Source organism: Gossypium hirsutum, chromosome A02 (assembly GCF_007990345.1).
Source record: "Gossypium hirsutum isolate 1008001.06 chromosome A02, Gossypium_hirsutum_v2.1, whole genome shotgun sequence".
NCBI classification, from domain to species: domain Eukaryota; kingdom Viridiplantae; phylum Streptophyta; class Magnoliopsida; order Malvales; family Malvaceae; genus Gossypium; species Gossypium hirsutum.
The window spans coordinates 54078282-54104704 of record NC_053425.1 but is presented as its reverse complement, the minus strand read 5'-3'; positions in this window follow the sequence as shown (position 1 = coordinate 54104704).

Sequence of the window (26423 nt, the reverse complement as noted above, 5' to 3'; positions counted from 1 at the left end):
GTATGGGTATAGATGCGATAAATACGATAAGATCGATGTTTGGATCGATGGAACGGGTAAGAACTCAATTTTGTGAACGATGGTAAGTTGGGCCTCAATGGGCAAGAATTGGGCCAAATGGGCTTTTGGGCCCATTTGGGTAAAATTGATAGAAAATGGAATTTGGAAAAGTTGCATGTTAACACGGTTAGTATTGTTGTAAAATTTGGGTTAAGCAGGCTTAGTGGGCTAAATCAGCATTCGTAGGGCCCATTAGGGGTTTTGGGCCCAAAAGCCCGAATTTGATAAGTGGGTTAAAGATCATTATTTAAACACTCGAAAATATTAACAATTTTAATGAACATGGAAAGCCCTGATTTTTGGTAAAATTACAAAAATACCCTTATAATATGAAAAATGACTGTTTTGCCCATGTGGGCAAGTGACTGACTTGGACTGTGTGGTTGACGGATTTGATTGTGAATATATGTTGGTGATATGAATGACTTGACTATGATTGTTTGATTCAAATATGGGCATGACATTTTGCATACATGACATATTGCATGGGATATGGGTTATATTGATGGAGGAAGTGCTAAAAGGGTTCTGCCCCAGTTTACCGAAAAGGGCTTTGCCCCAATTTATCAGAAAGGGCTTTGCCCCAGTTATTAAAAGAGGCTAGGCCTCCAGTTATATGATAAAGCAGCTATGCTGCCAGTGGAGAGTTTGGTTGGGTGGGTTGAGTTATTCCCCACATGGAGAGCTTGGTTGGTACGGGTGGAGAGTAGCGGATGGTGGGTCGAGTAGTCTCCCCAAATTGGCTTGCATACATTCATTGACATTACATGTGATATTGAAATGGGCTTGTATACATCCATTGACATTACATGTGATATTGAAATGGGCCTAAGGGTCATACCGTTTACAGTAAAGGCTTCGGCCCAGTGATATGATTTATGAAAAGGCTTCGGCCCAGTGATATGATTTATGAAAAGGCTTTGGCCCAGTGATATGATTTATGGAAAGGCTTCGGCCCAGTATATGTCAAGACTAAATAGGGCTTTGGCCCAGATTGTACTGATACCGTGTTATTTACTGTTTGTTTGTTATTGGGATTACACACTGAGTTTTCGTAAACTCACCCCGTTTCTAACTGTGCAGGTAATCCCTAAGCTTAGATGGTTTGGAGCTGCGAGGGACTCGGAGATGGCCACACTACTGTTTCTGTTTCTTTTAATTGCAACAAGTAGCCGATTTATTTCTTTATAAGTTTTATCTTATTAATATTATTATTTGGTTTTGGGTTGTAATAAGGCCATTTTAATTATTTTTCTGGGATTATTTTATTTTATACCCTATATTTTACTGATAACAATCCAAAATGGGTTAGACTTATGGCGCGTTTCCAAAATGATAAATGTTTTCAAAATAACACAACGATACAATTAATCGGTTTATCAAAAATATCTACTTAAATGAATTCCAACTCATTTTTCTGAAAACCTAACCTAGCACCAAAGTGTGGCAATGGTTGTGGGCATGTTTAGGATTAGATCCAATCAAGAGCTTGGTACTTAAGTAGCCTTCATGGCTCACCTCCTCTGTTTCGGATACCTACCTGGTGCACAGCTTCCATTCACTTTATTAACTTAGCAAAGACTATCTTTTAAAACACTAAGAAGGACGTTGAAAGAGGCATGGGTTTTCTTAAAAACTTCAATATGACACGTCGGATCCGGCCATAATGTTTGGGCCGGGTTTGGGGTGTTACAAGTAGAAAATAAGAAATCGGCAGCAACAGGAGACAATATTTAACAAAAACAATCCATGAAAGTGAAAGAGTTGGGGAGGGGAATAGTCGGCAGAAAAATAAAACAAAATGGAGAGAAAAACCACTCAAAACTAAACTCTTGAGGAACTAGAGTTGAAGTACAGCACAACACTTCCATATCCTCAAATTTCTTTATTTTTCTCCCTAAAACACTCTCCAAATCCCCAACAATCGAAATTTTCTTAATAATCCCTTAAAATTCAGCCACAACCATCCCCCCACAACTCAACCACTTAGAAGTTCGGTCAAACACAACTCTTCCATGACCAATCAATAAAAATAGATCCAATGTTGGCGCAGACACTCGAACTCCAGACCTCTTGCTCGTTAACACTCCTTTTAACCACTAGACCAGCTGGCCCATTCTGTCATGCTTTATCCACATTTATCTATAAGCTTAATGACTAGGGATAGTGCTTATTCCTTTAAAAAACAAAACTTTTTGCACCTACCCAGGTTTGTACCCAAGACTTCTCAGACACTTCCCAGTATACTTATCCACTGAAGCAGACATGCATTTGTGTCACTTTCTTATACAACTAAATATTTATGAGCAGCTTCCTAACTATTCCCATACTCAAGACCTAATACTTCTAGGCCCAAAATTCGGGGTGTTACATTAATGGTGAAATATGAATATTTGATGTTAGATTTTCATATTTTATAAAGTAGTTTTTGATGAAAATGCAAATTAGGGATTAAATTGTGAAATATTAAAATTATGTGGTTAAAAGTGTGATTAATGAGAAATATGGGCTGATATGAAAATAAGGAAATTTGGCTAGCATGGGCTGGTATTGAATTGTATGAATTTGTATTTTTATGAGATAAAGACTAAATTGACAAAATGTGAAATAATAAGGGTAAAAATGTAATTTTGCTAAAATATGTAAATTGTGTTAAATTGAATGAATTAATGATTAAGTAAATAAATTTTGTTATATCTAGATTGAGAAAAATGATATTCGGATCTAGAACGGGGGAAAACAAAGTATCGAATTAGTCAACCTAATTCGTCGTTACAACTAACAAGGTAAGTTCATATGCTAATAAACGTATTTAAGTTGTGTTATAAATGCTTATTTATTATTGAATTGAATTATATATGTGTATCTGTCATTGAACTATCATGAATGTCAAATGAGCAACTACGACCAAGAATCAACAAAGTTACGACATCCGAAAGTCTCGTACGAACCTTAGGAATAGTATAGGATACGAATGTCATGACATTAGGTTAGCAAGATGTGATTAAATGTAAGACCATGTCTGGGACATTGGCAGTGTATTGTGATTACGTGTAAGACCATGTCTGGGACATTGGCATCGTTAATCGATTTCGTGTAAGACCTTGTCTGGGACAGTGGCATCGGTATGTGATAACATGTAAGACAACATCTGGGATATGGCTTTGTACGAGCTATATTTGATTACATAGTATCCTTAACGATTTCGAATGGTTCAACGAGCATAGTCAAGATGAGAATGAAAGTACAATCAAATTAAGTGATACAGGTTCGTACAAAATTTATATGAGAATCAAATAAAGGTAATTTGGTAAGTTCTTGGTGTATCATGTATATGAAATGAGAAAGATTTATGTATAAATATGTTTCATGCCAAAATATGTTTATTTGGCTATGATGAAGTATGAATTGAATGATGTGTGAGATATGAATTATAGTTGTTTTAACTAAATATAAATATGGCACAAAAGGTGCTAAATACTGTTATTCAATGATATTTCACATAAATAACTTGGCAAAAGAAAAGGTGGTGGAAATTGAATTAAATAAAGTTTATATATATAATTGCTAATCCATATGGAGATGTGAATGAATTGATAAGAAGTATTCAATCCATATGTGTTTTGAATGAATAAACTCATGAAAATCTTGATTAACTATGTGCATGGATTCGGGATAAAATGGTGCAAACTTATGAATTATATTAGATTTTGAATAATGGTTTTAAATGCAGTTATTTAATAATATGAGTGATTCAAACATTCAATCAGGTTGGAAATCGGCGGAGATCGCATCACACTATCTGGTTTTGATTTCGATATATATACAATTATGACTTGGTCATATGGCATGTATATAGGCTTGAGTCTTTTTGATAAAGATTTTTGGTGATGTATTTGGCCATTTTATATGGTTTATTAATGAATTATGTTTGATGTGTAATTTTCCTTGTGTAGTGGTATAATTTGGTATGGTTGGTGATGGTTCAAGTTGATCATTTGGTCATTTGGTATATGATGAGTATTTACTTATGAAAAGCATGATTTTGGACTTGATAACTGAATGGCTAATAGATGATTTATGAGTCAAGCCTGGTGCGTGATTGATGATGATAAAATACATATTTGAAATAGGTTGAATTGATGAATGTGATATGTGTTTTGGTATGTGATGGAATAGGTGTGAAATGAGAAATGAATCATGCTAGTTTTGCTATGTGTTTTGTACAGGAAATGGTTATGATTTGAGTTGATGAAATGAAGGGAATTGGTGTAATCATGTTTGGTGCATAAAATAACATGTTTTGGTTGCCTATTAATGTATTGAAATGGTGAAAAATGTTGTGTTTTAGGTATGCATGAGAAGGGTGAGAAATTTTGCTTAAACCAAGCCTATTTTCACTCTACACGGCTGAGCACACGGGCGTGTGGCTCGATCGTGTGTGACACATGGCCTTGGTACACGACCGTGTGTCCCTTAAGGAAGCCCATTGAATTAAGTTAGTATACCTTACAAGTTTGGCACGACCTAGACACACGGGCGTGTCTACTGGCCGCGTGTGATAAACTGGTTGGCACTGTAACACCCCTAACCTGTATATGGAGCGTTACCTAACTAAACACAGTTCAGCACAGTCATATATAACGTTTCATCCACCAAATTATAAATTATACATTTTTAACACTTACAAACTCATACAACCACAATTCATTTATTTTTTTAAAACAGATACGCATATTTGATTCTCAATATCAACCAAATTCAAACATGCTTACTAATTATGGCTTATGCTTAACCCATGCTCTTATTTCATAATAACCAAGACTTACATTACAATTCATGCTTTGTAATTCAATTACATAATTACTCATAATCTATACAAGTTTCAGATCAAGCTTCATACATCAAAACCAAACTGCACATGTTTCATATATATATTATTTTAAAGTCCAAACCATATGACCATCAAATCTATAATATTCGAATATTTAAAATATATCCAAGCGTATATCATTACACTTTCATATATCAATATAAGTCAACACATCTATTTCATTAGTCAAATATCAATATATCATTTCATAACTTCTGCGCATGTGCATATTAAAACAAATAAACCCATATTACTCTATTAAATATCCATCTACATATGTGACATTAGTAACATTATAGCATAACCGAACATACTCATAATGCTATTATAATATGCGCATATTCCCTAAAAAAAAGCCATATCAAATCATAATTATCCAATCAACATTATCATACTCTATTAACAAATTTTGTGACTATACCAGTTCACAAGTTATGCACATTATTCTACGTTAAGTAATCCACATGACATAATATGCATTCATATATATATTATACATAAGTAAGCATCTCCATATAACCACATACAATTGAAATAATTTCTAATTTGTGCACATTTCACCATAACCACATTAAATATTTATGGACACAAAGATCATTTCTTAGCATACCAAATTCGTATGCTCTATAACTAATCCAAAGTACATAAGTACAACCGAATCCATTAACCATATATTCGGTCCTCAAATTTAATCTCCAATGATCAACCCAAAACATTCATAAAACATTTTCATTATTATTTTTACTTATAGAAAAGTAAATCACAAATAAAAAATGCATCCAACCTTTATCTCATTGAACAACTAAATCACATCATCATCTACCACACAAGATCTACCTTGAGATATACTTTCAATATAAGCATAGATCATGACAGAATACACCCAACCATTAGCACCGAAATCAAGCCATTTTCGCATGGCTATATATATATAGACAATTTTCAAAACCAAATATATCAAAATTAGCCTATACATTCCACATAACTGAATCTCAAAACATTAGTTACCGAAATGATAATCGGATGTGTGATGATGTCTCCAACAACTTCCAACTCGAGCAAATCTCTGAAACTCTAAAGACATAGGAAAATCACACAAAGTAAGCTTCGAGAGCTTAGTAAGTCATAAGGAAATAAATAACTCAATATCAATATCAACTTAATTTAATCAAACTAATTTATACTATCATGATCACATTTATTTTCAAGCTCACAATTTCATATATAATATATACTTCCATGTACAAATTTTACGTTGGCCGAATATACATGTATCTATTATCAAAATAACATACCCTTTCAAAGCCATATTATCAATGTATATATAATTGATTATTTAAACATTTATATCATCGATTCGAACATTCCACTTACCATAATTTTATAACTTAATATGAATACATACCTGAGCCTTTTAACTCGATTTTTCATTCGTCTTAAGTTATTATTGCCCGTTGAACCATTCGAAATTGAATAGGATACTCAGATAATCAAATATATGGTACAATGCCAACGTCCCTGACGTGGTCTTACATGTAATCTTATATCAATGCCACTGTTCTAGACAGGGTCTTACTCGTAAACACATATAGATGGCAACATCCCAGACGTAGTCTTAGACGTAATCACATATCAATGCCAAGTCCCAGACATGGTCTTACATGTAATCACATATCGATGCCAACGTCCCAGACATGGTCTTACACGTAATCACATATCAATGTCTATATACATCCACATTTCAACTTTAACTTGGCCAAAATACAAATATGTTCATTAACAAAGTTATCATTCACTTCCAAGGTCACAATATCGTCACATAGTCGAATATATATACCCATATTCAAACTTTAATATCACATACATAAATCATTTAGCTGAATATAGATTTGCAATTAATATACATATAATCAACATTTTAACATGTATAGCTCATGTCATCACTTCAAATACCAAAACTTATTCATTACTTTATCATCAAACATAAATTATTTTTCATTAATCAATGTCGATTCATAATTTACTTCTAATTATTATAATTATTTATAAATCACATATATTGAAATTTAATAACATCTATTTGCTTATAAACTTACCTCGTACGGACACGAATGGACCGGAACAACTATTTAATAATTTTTGACTTTCCCAGTTCCAAATCCAATTTCCTCATTTCTTGATCTAATTCAATAGAAATTCAACTTCTTTAATCATGTATTCAATAAAATTCATCTAAAAACACATAAATGGGTTAATTACACTTTTACCCCTAACATTTCACATTTTTCGCAATTTAGTCCCTATTTCAAAACAACACAAAATACTCAAAATTTCATTTAACCCATGTTTGGCTAAATATCCCTTAAGTCCCTAACAACCCATTAATTTCATTTATTTCACATTTTGACCCCTAAATTTGCAAATTTCACAATTTAATCCTTAATAAGCATTTTTTTTATCAAAAATCACTTAATTAAACATAATAATCTATAAACAAATATTTATTTCTCATCATAAAACAACAAAAACATCAAGCTATCATCAATGGCAAATAAAAAATTCATCATAAATTCCAAAAATTAGGGCATGGGCTATCTAGAATACGAAGCAACGATCTCAAAAACATAAAAATTATCAAAAGTCGAGCAAAGAACGTACTTAAATCAAGATTTAAGGTGCCGAATTTCACCAAGCTTCAAACCTTATTTCTTTTCTCTATATTCGGTTGAACATGCAAGAATATAAGCATATTTTAACTTTGTTTTATTTAATAATAACCTTATTTCTAAAATTACATATTCAACCTTAATTAATATAATTATAAACACTTAGTGGATGGTCATTATTGTCCATTAACCATATCAATGGTCCATTTGCATAATAAGGACTTCATAGCAAATAAGCCATAGCAATATAGCACATTAACAAATAGCATACAACTTTTTCATTTTACGCGATTAGGTCCTTTTATCAAATTAAGCACACAAACGATCAAATTTTCATATGAAATTTTCACACATACTAATTCACATATAACAAGAACGGAAAATAATATTAAAATATTTTTTGACTTAGATTTGTGGTCCCAAAATCACTATTTTGACTAGGGTCTAAATCGGGCTGTTACAGGCACATGGGTGTGTGGCTGGCCGTGTGACCCAAGTCAGTAACCCCTCCTGATTTCACACAACCAAGGCACACGGGAGTGTTTTCGACCGTTCCCACAACATGAGACATGGGCGTGTCTAGTGGTCGTGTAAGGCATACGGTCTGTTCACACAGGCGTGTGACCCTTAAATGTTTGAAAATTTTATAAGTCTTTCAAAGTTTTTAAATGTTATCAGTTTAGTCTCGAACTTTGTCCAAGTGTGTTTTAAGGTCTCGTAAAGCCTTATAAGGCACATTGTGATTATGTTAGATTGATATTTATGTGAAATTGAACCATGTATGAAAAATGTATATTATATGTTGTGCTTTGATCGGTAATGCCTTGTAACCCTATTTCGGCAACGAATACGGTTTAGGGGTATTACATTTACTGGTATCGGAGCTATGGTTTAGTCGATTCTAGGACTAACGTAGCGTGTGAGAGTCTAGCTATACATTCCATATTTAACCTATGATAGTGTGATATCTCTCGATTCTATCAAAAATTGTTTTAATTAGACAGATGTGCTTTCCAACCGAGCTAACTCCGATAGTGCAGAAAGTGGTACTCAAATGTTTGAGTGAAAATGTGTTTATGATGAGTTAAAACTCATAAAGGTATGAGTAAAAGTTCATAATGTCATGTTATTGGTAAATGTTATGTTATGTGTATATATGTGTGAGAGTTAAATTTGAGGCTTTACGACACTCACCCCCTTACCAGTAAAGTATTACAATGAAATCTATAATATTAGATTGAATAAACTCAGAAGTGTGGAATTATAGAGTTCCATAATTGAAGGATTAATATTGTGATCTGATAATATAATGAGGCAACAAATAGAGACAGCACTAGAAGTGATATCGGATCATTTTGAAGGCCATTCAGATTATGCAATGTCACTATTAAAGAAGAAGTTGACTTTGATTGAACAACATACTCAAGTATGATATCTAAAGAATGTATTAACTGGAAGTTCTTCTGAATTGATTTCTGTTAGTGATGGGATAATGTGAAATTAGTGATGATAGAATTAGATAGCTGAGTACAGTGGTTATAGTCGAGCAATTACTATTGTTTCTTCTAGGCATTCTATGTGTACATTTATTCTCAGAAGTATAAGTGACTCTTTAATTTCATAAGGAATTCTTATCGTATGAGAATGTTAGTTAAACATACTGTTAGATGAAAGCATTGTGGTCTATATGGTTTATGATCGGCTTTACTTTATTTTTCTCTGGTATTCTATTCCATTGTGTTGATAGAAAAGTCAACGATAAAATATGTATGATTGCTAGTATTCTATTTCTACTGGTTATTGTTCTGTTGAATATACATGAAGATTATATTGTTTCTGTCACCATTGATTTCAGTGTTTATGAGTGTTGTTCTTCCTTCTGGAAATTTTCTGGGATATCATTGGGATCTTTATCATTCTATATGGGTTGAAATTTCCAAAAATTCTGTATAGCTCAACATTTTAAGATTTCGCTACCTCAGTTTTATTATGATTCTATGTGATTTCTACAAGAGATATTCTTTTGACGAAAATGACTATATCTAATATGACTAAAATTTCTAGTTTGATCATGGGAGTACAGTGGTACCTTTATCAGAATATAGAGGTTGTATTTCTGTATTGGTTGCTGAGGAAACCATATTTGATTTTCTTTTTGTGTTCAAAATGCATTATTAACATCTGGGATTTTATTTATATATACGGTTCAGACGTTGGTCTTATTATGGAATTATGATTTTTATATGATGGAAGTGGCTTTAGTATAGTTCAACGCTTCGATGATTAATAGTTGAGATAGCTTTATTATATAATCCTTTCTAGTTTCTTAAAAGAGGGTTGACATCAGCAAAAGTGTAAATGGTGAAAGATCAAGCACAAATTTTTATATCGGTTATCATTCCCAAGTAATCTTGATAAATGTCCATGAGTTGAAAGCAGGATGTTATGTTACGTTTGAACTATGTCGTTTTTCTTAAAAAGATGTTTGATTAGTATCTTGAAAAAATTGCAATAAAATGTATTTTTGAGTTATCTTGACAACAAGAAGAAAGATTTTCTTTGAAAAGTTATTTTTTGACAACCAAGATCAATTCAGTTGTTTAGCCTGATGGCCTCAAGTTCGGAAAATAAATTCTGTAAGTTCACGGGTAATTAGATGGATAGTCTGAATGACGACTTCATATTTTAGAAGATATGATACAAAATTATATCTATTGGAACGGTTCTAATTGAGAAAGTCATCGCTATTATGAAGTTTGAATGGTATGATACTTGTTAATAAAGTGGTAAGCAGTTAAAAAAATTGTTAATTAAAGCATCATTTCTTATTCAGCCTAAGTCAAGTAAAGAGTTTATGATTTTTAGTCATGTGTCATTGAATGGTTTGGAGTAGTAAAAGAATGTACAATGACGACTTATGCTTCCATATAGTTAAAGTTACATGAAAGAATTATACGACATGTGAATTAGAGATGATTGATAATGTATTCCCGTTGATTAGTCAGTGACATTGATTATTTGGTGGGTAATGTTAAAACTTTAATGATTACTTGAGTTAAGAGTATTTAATGACTCAGAAAGATCTAAATTTACGACAACGAAGATGGCTTGAATTGTTGAAAGACTATAAGTTAGAAAATAATTATCATCCAGGGAAAAACGATTACAATCACTGTAACACCCCGAACCCGAGACCGACACCGGAGTCGAACACGAGGTGTTAACAGACTTTAAACCCTTTATAAAAATATTTCTCAGACACTGCCAATCTGCGTACTAGTCGCTTTAAAAATCATATCTTGACTTTCACAACTCGAAAATCAGTTTCGTGATTTTTCCCTGAAACTAGACTCATATGCCCATCTACATATTTTTTTCTAGAATTTTTTTCCGGGCCAATTAGTACAGTTTATTAGTCAAAGTCTCCCATGTTACAGGGATCGACTACACTGACCTTTGCGCATTATGACCTGGATATCTCCCTGCACAGAGCTTCAATACTGATGCAGTTTGTTTCTATAGAAACTAGACTCAGAGAGGAATCTATCCATATATGGTATGACTCCTAATTGTCTCTGGTTAATTTATAATGAATTTCCAAAGTCGGAATAGGGAATCCAGAAACCGTTCTGGCCCTGTCTCACGAGAACCTGAATATCTCTTAACATACTGTTCCTATGATCTTTTCGTTGCTTCTATATGAAAATAGACTCATCGAGCTTCTAATACATAATTTATTCATCAATTAATTCCACTTCTACTATTTTTAGTGATTTTTCAATCTCACGTCACTGCTGCTGCCAGCATCTGTTATGAAAGCAACTATGCCCATTTCGTGATTTCTCCTTGATCTAACTAGTAATTCGTCATACATATCACAAATTATGATCATGACTAGCCATGCCAAAGGCTAATCATTGTCAAACATCCCCCTACTACACTATTGCCATATCATGAATTTTAACACCAAAATAATCAACCATGACATATGGCATAAAAATCGTATTACCAAGACTTACGACCCAACATTAGAACCAAATTCAACCGAACATTATGCCATTTTCGCATGGCTAAAAGTTTACATACCAAACTTCAACAAAACATATTAGCCTATACATGCCGAAATGTTCTCTTAGATCAACTAAGAAGAAAATACCAAAGGTTGCTAGCCGGTGTGATGACTTCGATGATGGCACGATCACGCAAAAAGAGACGAGTCCAAGAAACCTAGAATAGGTGACAAGCAAACACCGAATGAGTATATAACTCAGTAAGCCATAAGCATTCCACAACCATCCATTAATAAAATTATCACAACAGGAAACAATGAAATGAGGTTAAGTACTCCATCCATACCAAACTATACCATAGTTCCTTAAACCCTATGGTTCAATCTCATACCAAGTCCTACATTGGCCTTTCATACATCATTTTATTTTCGTTATAATCATACAATTAAACGAACTTTCACCTATTCCACAATGAACCTTATGTACGTGACTTCAACTATAATCGTCACATAGGTTCAAAACTTACCAAGCTCAACTCCAAATATAAACATAGCGCCTATTAGCCATGAACTCAAGGTACTTACCTTTTCCGCTGTCCAAAATTGACTCGGTAAAGTCGCACCCTTCATGTAAATAATTTATAGAAAATATATATTGGGTTCGCACACATAGTGCTTAATAATCAACCGCGCACACTTAGTGCCATGCATTTCAAGTTCGCACACTTACCTTTTCCGCTGTCCAAGATCGACTCGATAAGGTCGCACCCTTAATGTAAATAATTTATAGAAAATATATATTGGGTTCGCACACATAGTGCTTAATAATCAACCACGCACACTTAGTGCCATGTACTTTAAACTCACACACTTAGTGCCATGCATCTCAAGTTCGCACACTTACCTTTTCCGCTGTCCAAAATCGACTCGGTAAGGTCGCACCCTTAATGTAAATAATTTATAGAAAATATATATTGGGTTCGCACACATAGTGCTTAATAATCAACCACGCACACTTAGTGCCATGTACTTTAAACTCGCACACTTAGTGCTGTACAATTTAAACCCGCACACTTAGTGCCAATCTCATGACCGTGAACACTTATTGCCCGCACACTTAGTGCCGAAAACCAGCCACTCCATAGGCTTCACTTCCTTTTTACATTCGACCAATTTCATCTCTACTTACATATACATTTGTATACATTTCATCTCATTAAACACAATGGTATAGGTATTACGATCCTTTAAATCAATACCAAAGATATGCTTAATGACTTACTTGTGTTGGGTAAGATGGTTCCAACTCGGCTACTCGATGATCTTTTCTTTGCCTTTGCTCGATTCTCCTCCTTTAACTCCTTGAGCTTAATCAATAAATCAACTAGTTTAACCGCCTTGCTAAATATTTACAATCCAATGACACATGCATATGTATGTTAGTATATTCGGCAATCACCCTTACTAATCACCCACTTGATCAATTATAGAGAATCAAAGTTAATATCACAATGTGTACCCTATATGGCCCATTATACATAATCAAATTTAACATCATCTATATATTTACTCATATGGCCGAATATACCTAATCATACATACACCTAACCAAAAATAATTTCTAAAATCTTTATATCATTTATACACTAGTAAAGCATCCTCTCCCTTTCCATCAATTTAGCACATGCATTACTCATTAACCTACAAAAATTATATTCGGCCTTAGCACACAACTTGCTAGCCGATTCTTCCCCATCTAGCAACCAATGCACATATGTGCTCACTCAAAAATGCTAAAAAAAAAGAGATTCAAGAATCATCAATCCACCATCACATGCATCATTAACAAGCTTCATATTTAGCATGCAATGGCATTAACACAAACTCCACCTAGGCCGAATCTTAACTCATCTTCATGCCTCATCACCACAACATCAAACATCAAAATACCAACCAAGAATGTAACATGCATGGCCGAATATCATCTCCATCATTTAACAAAGTTTGAACCATGGCTAGGTAGATTTCAAACTTACAACTTAAAATATACATGAATCTCAAAGAATGATATTAAACATACCTCAATCTAGTTACATGCATGGCCAAACTTCCTTCTAATTCTCTTCCAAACCAAACATGAAGCAAGAACTCCTTCCTCCTCCCTTAGAATTTTCGGTCAAAAGAGGATGAAAAAGGATGAACAAGTTTTTCTTTTCCTTTCTTTAGCTCACGGCAATGGGGGGGGGAAACAACCACTCATTTTTTTGTTTTTCCTTTCTTTATTACCCATACTCCTTATTTTATTTTTTTCCTACATACTTCACTAGGCCAACATGTTCCCAACATGTTTCCACCCATAGCATGGCCAACCACTAGCTCAAATTTTGGGTAATTTGACATGCAAACCCATCATTTTCACAACATGCATTAATAGACCATTTTAAATTAGCCTATCATATTTTCACCATGTCTCATATCGATCCCTATTTAATAATTTCTCATGCAATTGGAAAAATTGGAGAATGAAACTTCCACATACTCATGTACACACATAATAAGCATAGAATATGGAAATTAATTATTTTTATGACTCGGTTTTGTGGTCCCGAAACCACTTCCCGACTAGGGTCAATTTTGGGCTGTTACAGTCACGGATGTTCTGAGCAGAAACCTATATGTGCTTTACGAGCGGTGAATATGCAATTGATTTTATCTGATGATAGATAGATATTAACCAAGTTAAAAGCAATTAATGAATTTGTGAAGTTCATAAATGTATCAGTGAATTGCAAGTTAAAAAGAGGTTCAACGTAAATTGACTCATGATTCAAAAATTTTAGATTGGAACTGATAATTGTTTGTTGTTTTGAGATAGAGTTACTGTATCGAGAAATTCAGAAATTATGTAACAATTGTTACATATGGCTCACAGTGGTTAACGTTGATCATCAAGTGCCTTAGGCACTGTTATAGTCTGAGATGATATCTGAGTGAAAAATGGGATAATATTACGATGGATTCTGTATTGGAATTTTTCTTATCACTGAAAAAGAAAGATGTTATCTGGGTTACTGTTGAATGTTTAAAAGGTCTACATATTTATCTCTACGTACAGGTTTCTTTTTTAATAGACTTGTTGAGTTGTACATTTCAGAGTTTTAAAAAGTCTACATATTTATCTATACGTACAGGTTTCTTTTTTAATAGACTTGTTGAGTTGTACATTTCAGAGGTTTTTAGATTATACAGTGTGTCAATCTCCATTATTTTGGGAAACCAAGGGTTTTATTGTGATTCGGTAGAAAACTACAGTAGATTTTGGGTACAAGATTGAGTTCCAATACCGCATTTCATCCTCAAACTGAAGGATTAATATGAGAAAATGATTCAGATTCTCAGAAATATGTTTTGTTACTATGTTTTAGAATTTGAAGGCAACTGAGAAAGACATTTACTGTTGGTTGAGTTTCTATATAATAATAATTCAATTGAGCACAAAGATGGCACCGTATGAAGTTTTATATAAGATCAGTAATAAAAAGAATTACGGGGTTGATGTGATTAGAGAGACTGAAGAAGAGGTGTAGTAATTCGCGAACTTGATACGTAAAAGCATTGAATTTCAGTTAGTGAACTGAGTGTTTGTGAAAGTATTGTTGTGAGAATAGAATTTCTCGATTTAGTTATAATGAGAAGTTGAGTTCTTGATTCATATGGCACTTTGAGATTATTAAGAAAATAAAGCTAGTGGCTTATTCAACTTATATCATTATCAGAACTTGACATGATTCATAATGTGTTTCTTATATATATGAGGTGATGATACAGATAAGATCCTTTATCTATAGTATTTCTTTCAGAAGTAAAAACTCAGCTTGTTTTGACATATGGCATATAACAGATTAGAATCTAAGCTTGTGAGATTGAAAAGTTGAGAAATCAGAGGCTATGTGAGAAATTGATGAGGCTAGTGAAAGCAAATCACTAATCTATACTCTGATATGATTTTTGGGGACGAAAATCCCTAAGGGGGAGAGTTGTAATAGCCCATTTTAGGGTTAATCAGAATACTGGTTTCGGGACCACAAATCCAACATCAAAAAATTTATTTTATTATTATTTTAAAATTTACAACATGATATTAGAGTTGTGTGAAAACTTTGTGAAGAAATTTTACCGTTTAAGTTTTTAATTCGGTAAAAAAGACTAAATCGCGTAATGTGTAAAAGTACAGTTCTATAAGCTAAAAGTGTAACACCCCAAACCTAACCTAGACGTTATGACCGAATCTGTGATGTCACATTGTAGTGTGTTTTGAAGCCCATTATTCTGTTTGATCGTTGTTAAAAATTCAAGTAGGTTTAGCAAGAGTTTAATCGTTTAAGATTGTTATTACACTTTAGAAATAATGTTTGTGGCGGAAAAATATGTTGTAATAGCGTGGTGTTTTAAAAACATTTATCTTTTTTAAAATTTACGATCGACTACTAACAGATATAAATCAAAATAAGAAAACCCCAAACAAAAGTAAAATTTTAATGCGGCCTTATTACATAACAATATCCAAAATTAAATAGCTTAAAGATTAAAAGTTTAAAACAGCAGCAATAGCAGTTGTGTGGCCTCCATCGAGTCCCTCACAGCACCGACCCACCTAAGGATTACCTGCACAAGAAAGTAGAAGGGTGAGTTTATGAAAAACTCAGTGTGTAATCCCTTATTAAGCAATCAATCAGTCACCATAGGCAGATACAGTCTGGGCCTAAGCTCGTTTCAGTAACAGTCCAGTAACAATTAGGGTCTTAGCCCTATACAATATCAGTAGCAATATGGGCCTTAGTCTATTACAGTAACAGTAAGAGAAATGCAATCAAAAGTCTTACCCATCCATCCTCTACACTCCACTCCGTCTTGCCTTACACTCCTGGCGATAAAATTGACCCACCCATCCCTACACTCCAGAATATAGCACCGGTTATGGTACTAAATAGTATATGCAGCAGAGCTACCAATACAATACACTTCCTCCAAATATATCAACCCACCCCCATGCAACATGTCATGTCATAATATCATACGTGTATGCAGAAATGTCATGCTCAAATACAATTATACATAACATAGGGGTATATCAGTCATTTTACCTCATAGGGGAATAACAGTTATTCCAACGGGTCTAAGTGTACTTAGTGACCCAACAAAAGGTCCATAGTCGTCTCGGAAGACCCTTGTAAACTTAACAGTCAATCAATGAAGATAGGCCCAAAGCCCATAATACGGCCCATGTGGGCCCACACATCCTTGTGGCCCAGTAAGCCCAAAAGTGGCCTTGGCCGTGCAAACTACACAGCCTGGCCCATTAATCTCCACACGTCCATATGGTTTACCCATGTGGGGCCAATGAGCCCGTGGGGCCCGTACGGCCCATTTCGGCCTAACATGGCCCAAAATGGTCTAAACCCATAAAATTGCTCATGATGGCCTCTACAATCAAACACCCATGTTTGGTACTTTTGATTCACCACACGAGCGAGCGCACGCTCGTGTAATGACACTAGTCATGTTTTCCAGCTTTTGGCGATTTATGATTATAGCAGTGTGATTACATACTTGATTGCGAAACGTTTGAATAGCCCACGCACCCAAAACCTTGATTGAACAAATGCAGCTTAGTCCTCTTAGACCACTTAACTAAGATTGATCACACGTTCCCTATTGAATACCTCTGATCAAAAGATGAGGGAAAGGTTTTGAATGCTTCAGTTATTGCTTGCAAACTCCTTCACTCCTTGAGAAACTATATTTGTCAGAGAACAATTATCAAACCAAACAAAGATGAAGAGAGTAAAGGATGAAGTATTCGGCTTGGGTACCAAATAAAAAGAGAGGGTAACAAAAACGATTTGAGAGAGAAAGAGAGAAACAATACTCGACAAAACAATAGACAAAAGGGGAGAGGGAGAATAGCAACGCCTGAAGAAAAGTGTAACACACAATAACTCCTACAACATTCGGCCAAGGCTTGGGGAAGTAGAAGAAAATTGATTAGACCTAGGAGCAAAAAGCTGAACAACCTTAAGAGGGGAGAAGGGAGAAATCAGCCAAGAAGAGAAAGGAAAAAGACTCCTTAGGCCCCAATCTGTTTCCACAGAAAAGAAGCAATCAAACCAAATGCCAAACTTACCAAAACCGAATTCCATGAGTGCCTCGAATCCCTATTCAAAACAACACTCTTTCTCTCTTCAACTCCCTACGATCACCTCCCTAAAACCCTCCACAAATCTCTCAACTGATCACTCTTCTATCCTCATCTCAAATTTTGTCCTAGAATTTTAGCTACACACTCCTACTTTCATCAAACACACCAACAGTCCAATCTTTAGAATTCCAGTGATATACAACCATCCACATGGCAACAAGAATAATAAAACACACTTGGAACGTGATAGGTCTCGAACCTTAGACCCCATGGAACACTTCACACGCCTTTATCCCCTGGACTAGCAAGCATTTTATGTCATGCTTTACTCACATTTATTTAAAAATCTACCAACCAAAGGCAAGGGTTTCTTTCATAAAAATAAAACTTTCTTGCAAAAGCCCAGGTTTGAACCCAAGACCTTTCAGACACTCCAAGACACATAACCAATGAAGTAGACATGCACTTGTGTGCAACACAACATATGTAAATAGATATTTAAATTTTGTGTTGTTACAACTCTACCCCTAAAAGAAAATTTCAGCCTCTAAATTTACCTTGTCAAAATAGATGAGGGTATTGTTGTCACGTCGCCTCCTTTCCCACATGGCTTCCTCAGAACTGTGTTTATGCCATAGCACTTTAACTAGTGGAACAGACTTCCTCCTCAGAACCTTCACATCAGGGTTTGAAATCTGAATCGGCTCTTCCTCAAAGGTTAGATCTGGCCTAACCTCAATCTCCTCAGTTGAGACAATGTGCATAGGATCAAAGTGATATCGCCTCAGCATACAGACGTGGAACACATCGTGAATCCAGTCCAACTCTGAAGCTAACTCAAGTTGATAGGCAACCAGTCCCACACGCTTCAATATACGGTAAGGCCAAATGAACCTAGGGATTAACTTGCCCTTCCGACCAAACCTCAGCACCTTCTTCCATGGTGAGACCTTGAGAAACACTAAGTCCCCTATAGAATACTCAATCTCCTTACGCTTTAGATCTTCATATGACTCTTGTCTGTTAGATGCCGCCTTTAGTCAATCCCGATTCAATCTCACTTTATCCTTAGTATCAGAAATTAATTCAGGGCCCAGAATACGCCGCTCGCACAACTCAGTCAAACACGTAGGAGTACGACACCTACGACCATAAAGTACCTCGTAAGGTGCCATCTGTATGCTAGATCGGTAGCTATTGTTGTGTGCAAACTCTACCAACAGCAAGTAATCCTTCGAACTACCTCGAAAATCTATTACACAACTCCTTAACATGTCCTTCAATATCTGAATCACCCTCTCTAACTGACCACCTGGATGGAACGCAGTACTAAAGTCCAACCTCATACCTAGTGCTTCATGTAGTTTCTTCCAAAACTAAAACGTGAAGCGAGGATCTCTATTAGATATTATGGAAACTGGTACCCCATGCAGTCTCACTGTTTTCGACACATACAGCTTAGCCAGCTTCTGTAACAAGTAATCAGTACGAACATGTATGAAATAGGTAGATTTAGTCAATCGATCTACGATAACCCATACTGAATCCTTCTTAGTAGGTGTTAAGGGCAGCCCACTAACGAAATCCATAGCTACTCTCTCTCACTTCCAAAACAGAATCTTAACTGGCTGAAGCAACCCTGAAGGTAACTGATGTTTAGCCCTAACCTGTTGACAAGTAAGGCATTTACCCATGAAGTCAGTAACTTCCTGCTTAAAACCATGCCACCAATATAACTCATGAAGGTCGCATCTTATTCCCGCCAGGATGCATAGCATAAGGACTACTATGTGCCTCCTGCAGTATTGACTGCTTCAGATCAGTATCTTTCGATACACAGATTCGCCTACGGAAACAAAGTACCCATTTGCTATTTAGTCCAAAATCTGAAGTTTCCCCACTCTCTACCTGTCAGAAACGAGGACCCAGTGACTCATCCTCCAATTGTTTACCCTTAATCTATTCAGTCCATGTCAGTTTAACCTGAAGTTCAGCCAATAGACTACCATCATCGAATAAGCTGAGACGGGAAAACATCGCCCTAAGATCAGTCACAGACCTATGGCTCAATGCGTCAGCTACCACATTAGCCTTACCAAGATGGTATTCAATCAAACAGTCATAATCCTTAAGTAGCTCAATCCATCTATGCTCCCTAAGGTTTAGCTCCTTCTAAGTGAGAAGATACTTGAGGCTCTTATGATCCGTGTAAATCATACACTTTTCACCATACAGGTAATGCCTCCAAATTTTCAGTTCGAACACCACCACGGCTAACTCTAAATCATGTGTCAGACAGTTCGCCTCATGCGTCTTAAGTTAACGAGGCGCATAAGCCACCACTTTACCTTTTTGCATCAACACAAAACCCAAACCAACGTGTGATGCATCACTGTAGATAGTAAACTCTTTCCCAGACTCTGACTGAATCAAGACAGGGGCCTCTGTCAAAACCTTCTTAAGCCTCTCAAAATTATCCTGCTGTGCGTCAATCCAATTAAATGGTACCCCTTTACGCAACAAATTAGTCAGAGGTGCAACAATCAATGAAAACCCTTCCACAAAGCGTCTATAATACCCTGCCAGACCTAGAAAACTTCGAATCTCAAATATCGACTTAGGCTGCTTCCAATCCAGAACAGCTTCAATTTTTTGAGGATCAACCCTAATCCCCTCAGCAGATACCACATGGCCTAGAAAAGTTACCTCTCGTAGCCAAAATTCACACTTGTTGAACTTAGCGTATAGCTGTTTCTCCCTTAAAATCTGTAGAACAATTCAAAGATGTGCATCATGCTCATCCTCAGTTCTTGAATACACCAAAAAAGTCATTGGTACATTCGTCGGAACAAACGGCAACACTAGAAACTCGTAATGACCATAACGAGTCCTAAACACTGTCTTATAAACATCAATCTCCTCGACCCACAGTTGATGATACCTCGATCGAAGATCAATCTTAGAGAAAACTGAAGCTCCTCGGAACTGGTCAAATAGATCATCTATCCTTGGTAGGGGTACTTGTTCTTAATAGTTAGTTTATTCAGTTGCTAGTAGTCGATACACATTTGCATGGATCCATCCTTCTTTTTCACAAATAAAACCAGTGCTCCCCACGAAGACACACTAGGGCTGATGAACCCTCAGTTTAGTAACTCTTGAATCTGAGCTTTAAGCTCTACAAGATCCTTCGGTGCCATTCTATAAGGGGCAATAGACACCGGAGCTGTACCAAGCAAGAGCTCAATCCCAAACTCAACTTCACAGTTTGGAGTAGCTCATTGGGAAAGACATCAGCAAAGTCCTTAATTGTTCTAATATCTTTTATAGATGAAACCTCAGAACCAGAAGCACTGATGTAGGGTAAATAAGCCTTACACCCCTTACGAACCAACTTCTCTGCCCTAAGTGTCAAAACAACATTTGACAGATAATTCTGACACTCCCCAGTCACAACTACCTCATCACCCTTTTCAGTTTTCAGTACCACCCATTTTGTAGCACAGTCCAAACTCACCTGATGCTTAACCAGCCAGTCCATGCCCAATATTAAGTCAAATTCTCCAAAAGGAAGTTCCATTAAATCTGCTAAAAAGATCACTCCTTGAACCTCCAAGGGTACATCCTTAAATAGTTTATTCACTCTCACTAACTGCCCTAATGGACCTAACACAGTAACCTCACTCGTAGTGTTTTCAACCATCAGACCCAAAGTCTCAGACACAGTGCATGCTATATACGAGTGCGTATACCCAACATCAATCAATGTAGTATAAGGTGCATTATAGATAAAGAATGCACCCGTAATGACATCTGGAGCATCTTCATCCTCTCGACGACGTGCAGCATAAACCAGTGCTGGCTGCCTTGCCTCAGTATAACCAGTACCTCTGCCCGGTGCTCTATGACCACGGCCTATACCATTTCCACCTCTGGCCTGACCACGGCCTTTCGATGGCATCTGAACAGTACCCATACCAGTAGCTTGCATATGATCGGGACTTCGCAGACAATCTCTGATGCGATGCTCCTAAGATCTGCACCTCAAACATGCCCCTAACCTTTTCCAGCACTCGCCCTGATGGAGTCTCCCACAACCAGCACAAGGCTGCGGTCTAAAAGCAGCAACAAGGGGCCCAACTCTGACTGGCCCATCAACTCTGGTCTTTTTCTTAAGCCTCACAGCTGAACTTGAGGGCTCCCAAACCCTTTTGTTCCTTCCCTTGTCATTCTCATGATTCTGGTGCTCAGCGCGCTTCACATCCTCGGTAATTTTCACCTTTTTCCACTAACACAGCAAAATCTCGATCCCTCTCTGGAGCTATCAAAACTCGCAGATCATCTCTGAGGCTATCCTTAAAACGACACAGTGCTCATATTCAGTTGCAACCATCCCACGCGCATAGCGGCTAAGTCACAAAAACTCAGACTCATATTTGGCTACTGATTTAACCCCTTAAGTCAAATTCAAAAACTCTCTCCTCCGAGCATCCACATAACTAGTGCCCACATATTCCCTTGGAATGCAGTTTTGAAAAGTCCCCAAGTCAACCGGTCAGGCTGAGTGCCCTCTTTCATTGTAAGCCGCCACTGATAAGCTTCATCTCGTAGCAACGACACTGCACCTTTTAATTTCTATTTTGGGGTGCAGTCGAGGTCATCCATGATCCACTCTGTGGCCTCAATCCAATATTCAGCCACATTAGGGGCAACTCCCGCAATACCCCTAAAGATTTCAGCCCCATTAGACCTGAGTCGTTTCGTCACCAACCCACGGCCCAGTACCAGCATTAGGCCCAATGACCCTTTCCAAAATTTGCAACATGGCTTGGGACAATGCGTCGTCCCCAACTACACGATCAAGTGACCCAGTCTCAGTCACAGGTGAGGCTGGTGCCTCTCTGGCTTCATTGTTAGGCATATGACCCGATGCTGACGACCAGCCCGAGCACCTCCATGGCCCCCGCCGTGGCCTCTTGTAGCCCTTCTACTAGTACCTTGGTGCTCATTATCGATTTGCGTATTATCTGAATTAAAAATTTTATGCATCAATTTACAGTCCAGTGTTTATTTCTAGATATTTTATGAAAAATGTTATCAGTAATTTAGAGTTTTATTTTCATGGATCGCAATCTTGACTAAAGTTTTAGTTTACCCTAAACAAAGTATTCCAGAACAGTCTATTGCCTACAGTAGTCTCAATGTTAAATAAACAGTAGTTTTAAAGGACTTACAGAATCAGCGCCGGAGACTCGGTAGACCACACATTCAGAAATAACACTTCAAAAATACTTTTCAACCTATTTAAAATAGTTCTTTTGGAAATTTATGTTTTTAGAAAAAAACCCAAACCCGTAGCTGAGTTTTACAACCTGGCTCTGATACCAGTAAATGTAACACCCCAAACCTGACCTACACGTTATGGCCGAATCTGCGATGTCACATTGAAGTGTGTTTTGAAACCCATCGTTCTGTTTGAAAAGTCTGTACTTTATTAAAACCCTTGTAGTGATCTTTTACAAAACTTTTAAGTATCTTGATCGTTGTTAAAAATTCAAGTAGGTTTAGCAAGAGTTTAATCGTTTAAGATTGTTATTACACTTTAGAAACAATGTTTATGGCAGAAAAATATGTTGTATTAGTGTGGTGTTTTGAAAACATTTATCTTTTTGAAAATCCGCAACCTACTACTAACAGGTATAAATCAAAATAAGAAAACCCCAAACAAAAGTAAAATTTTAAAGAGGCCTTATAACATAACAATACCTAATATTAAATAGCTTAAAGATTAAAAGTAAAATAAGAAAACCCCAAACAAAAGTAAAATTTTAAAGGTGGCTTAGTCCCCTTATATTGCTTAACAAAGATTGATCACAGGCTCCTTATTGAACACCTCCGACCGAAAGATGAGAGAAAGGTTTCGAACGCTTTAGTTATCACTTGCAAACTCCTTTGTAACGCCCCAATTTTTGGGAATTCTGTAAAAGTTGTAAATTTTAAAATTCTGTGTTCTGTTTGTTATGTGTAGGATTAATCATGTTGGTGGGCCTCTAGAAGGCCCAAGCTTAGGATAAAACCCGGTAGTTTTAATTAAATTTAATTCTATAAGAGAAAAGGGGTTTTGATAAATTGGGCTTTTAGGAATTATTTGTGAAAAATGGATCACAAGGAAGCAAGTGGTAAAGTGGCATGTGACGCCACTGGGAAGGATGTAGTGGCGTGTGGAAGCTTGGGGAGGACCCAGGTTCAAGTCACAATGACAGCAAATTAAGTGATTAATTTTTATATACAGGAAAGAGAAGTGATGGAACTGAAATAAAAGTCTATCAGGAAGAGTTTAAAAAGGTAAGGGGATTGAATAAGGATAAAGATAAGGGAGGAAATCTAGGAGCTGATCAAGGAGCAAGAGGTGGCCGGCCAAGGGACTCTAGCATGGGAAATTCGGCTAGGTATTGTAGTAGTGGGAATTTTGGCATTTGGGGTGTGTTGTGCCGAAATTCTGATCATCTTTTCTTCTCCTCTTTTCTTTATTTCTTTTTCTCCATCTACCTTCTCCTCTTCCTTCTCTATAGCCGAACCCTTCTATCTCTTTACTCTTCATCACATCCTTAATCTTTTTATTTTTAGCCTTATAAGCCGAACACCATAAAAAGCCGAAATCCCAAAAGCTTATTCTTTTTGTGCCGATTTCTTATAACCAAAACCACATCTTTTCCCTTCATCATTTGTGGCCGATTCACTAGCCCTCTAAAACCTCAATTTTTGACGACAAGACCATAGCAAAACACTCTCGTTTTACCTTTCTAAACACAAGTTGCAAAAAAGACGAAAAACCCCACATTAAAAAGGACTTGGTCGAATACTGAAGTCACTGAAATATCGACTTTTGTTATCATCTGAGGGCTTAGATCTACATCGGGATCGAGTGGGAAGCTCATTGGAATCAGTCACTAAGGAATCGGTGGTAAGTCTTCGCCAAAACTTAGTCTTCTTACATATTTTAGGAAAAGCCGAAATCCCTAAAAGTTAGGGAGGTTGTCGATTTGGACTTGTAACCCTGAGGGGTCGTAATAACTATTTTGTTTTGGTAATAGCGTGATTTAGAGGCGGTTGATCAAGGGCTTGGACAGGTGGAACAATCGGATCTTTGGAGTTAACCATCTTTCGGCAGTAAGGTAAGAGCAATAAGGGTTTTTGGCATGTTTGGCCGATTGTGGTAAGGGACTAGATACTCAATTGTATTTTTGATATTTGGAGTAAAAGTAAGTGATTCAATTGTAGGCAGTTCGGGTGTAGATCTCGACGAGGAAATCCCGAAAACAGGTGTGTAACTGACACCCTTTCATAGGCTAGATCGGCAAAAGCCGAAAAGCCAAAATGTCGAAAAGTCGGTATTTTGGGAACTTGCGAGTGTGCGAATACTCGTAAGATGTATGGGTAATTATTACTGGTAATCAAAAGTGATAAAACTACACTACGCACTATTTCGTGCGTTTTGATATTTTGGGCTTAATGGGCCAAAACTGGGTTAATGGGCCCGTTAGCCCAATTCGGTAAGAACACTCGGTAAGTGTTTTTGGCTAAACGTAATAGCTACGGTATGCATGAAAACCTTAGAAATAGTTAGATTTACTAGAATACCCCTATGTATGTAAAATTACCATTATACCCCTATGTATGCAAAATGACCTTTATACCCCTAGGGTTAATTTTGTCTAAAAAGGATGATGAATTAAATCTGTATGATGTATGCCATAAATGTATATCTGTTGCATGGGGACATGGGTTATATTATGGAGGAAGCGTCCTGGTGGCTATGCCAAAAATTATCTGTTCTGGTGGCCCTGCCACGTATATCTATTCTGGTGGCACTGCCACAAAATATCTGTATCTGGTGACTCTGTCACATTTTCTGTATCTGGCAGCCATGCTTCATATTTCTGTGGCGTGTAGTGGTTGGGTGGGTCGAGTAGTCTCCCCACATGGTGAAAGGATGGTATGGGGGTGTATATGGTTGGATATGGTTGGGTTTCTGCATAAGCATGATATATCTGTTCTGGTCTGTTCTGGGTCTACGGGCTTTATTCTGATATCTGTTCTGGGCTGAGGCCAACTTATTCTGTCCCTGTGGTTTGAACTGATTTAGGCTATGGTTGGGTTGAATTACACACTCAGTTTTCCAAAACTCATCCCTCATTTTCATCATCGCAGGTAATCCTCAACCATAGTGGGCTTGGAGCTGTGAGGGATTTGGACTGGCCACATGTTTCTACGAACCTGGTTTCTTTCTGGTGAACCTGACGTCCTTTTAATTTCATCTATGGTTTTGGGTTTTAAGTGTAATAAAGCCTTTTAATTATTTTTATGGTTTTGTTTTACTTTTATTATTTTATTTTACTATGATGAAAAAAAACTATGATGACTAAGGAAAATGAGTTAGCTTTAGGACGCGTTTTCAAAACATTAAGGGATTTCAAAATAACACGATTACAAGTAAGACTTCCGCTAAGCAAACGTTTTCAAACTTAATCATTTCTTAAGATAGACATAGCCAGACGGTTTTCTCAAAATTATACAAGTCGTTAAGGTGTGGCAATGGTGGTGTGCATGCTAGGA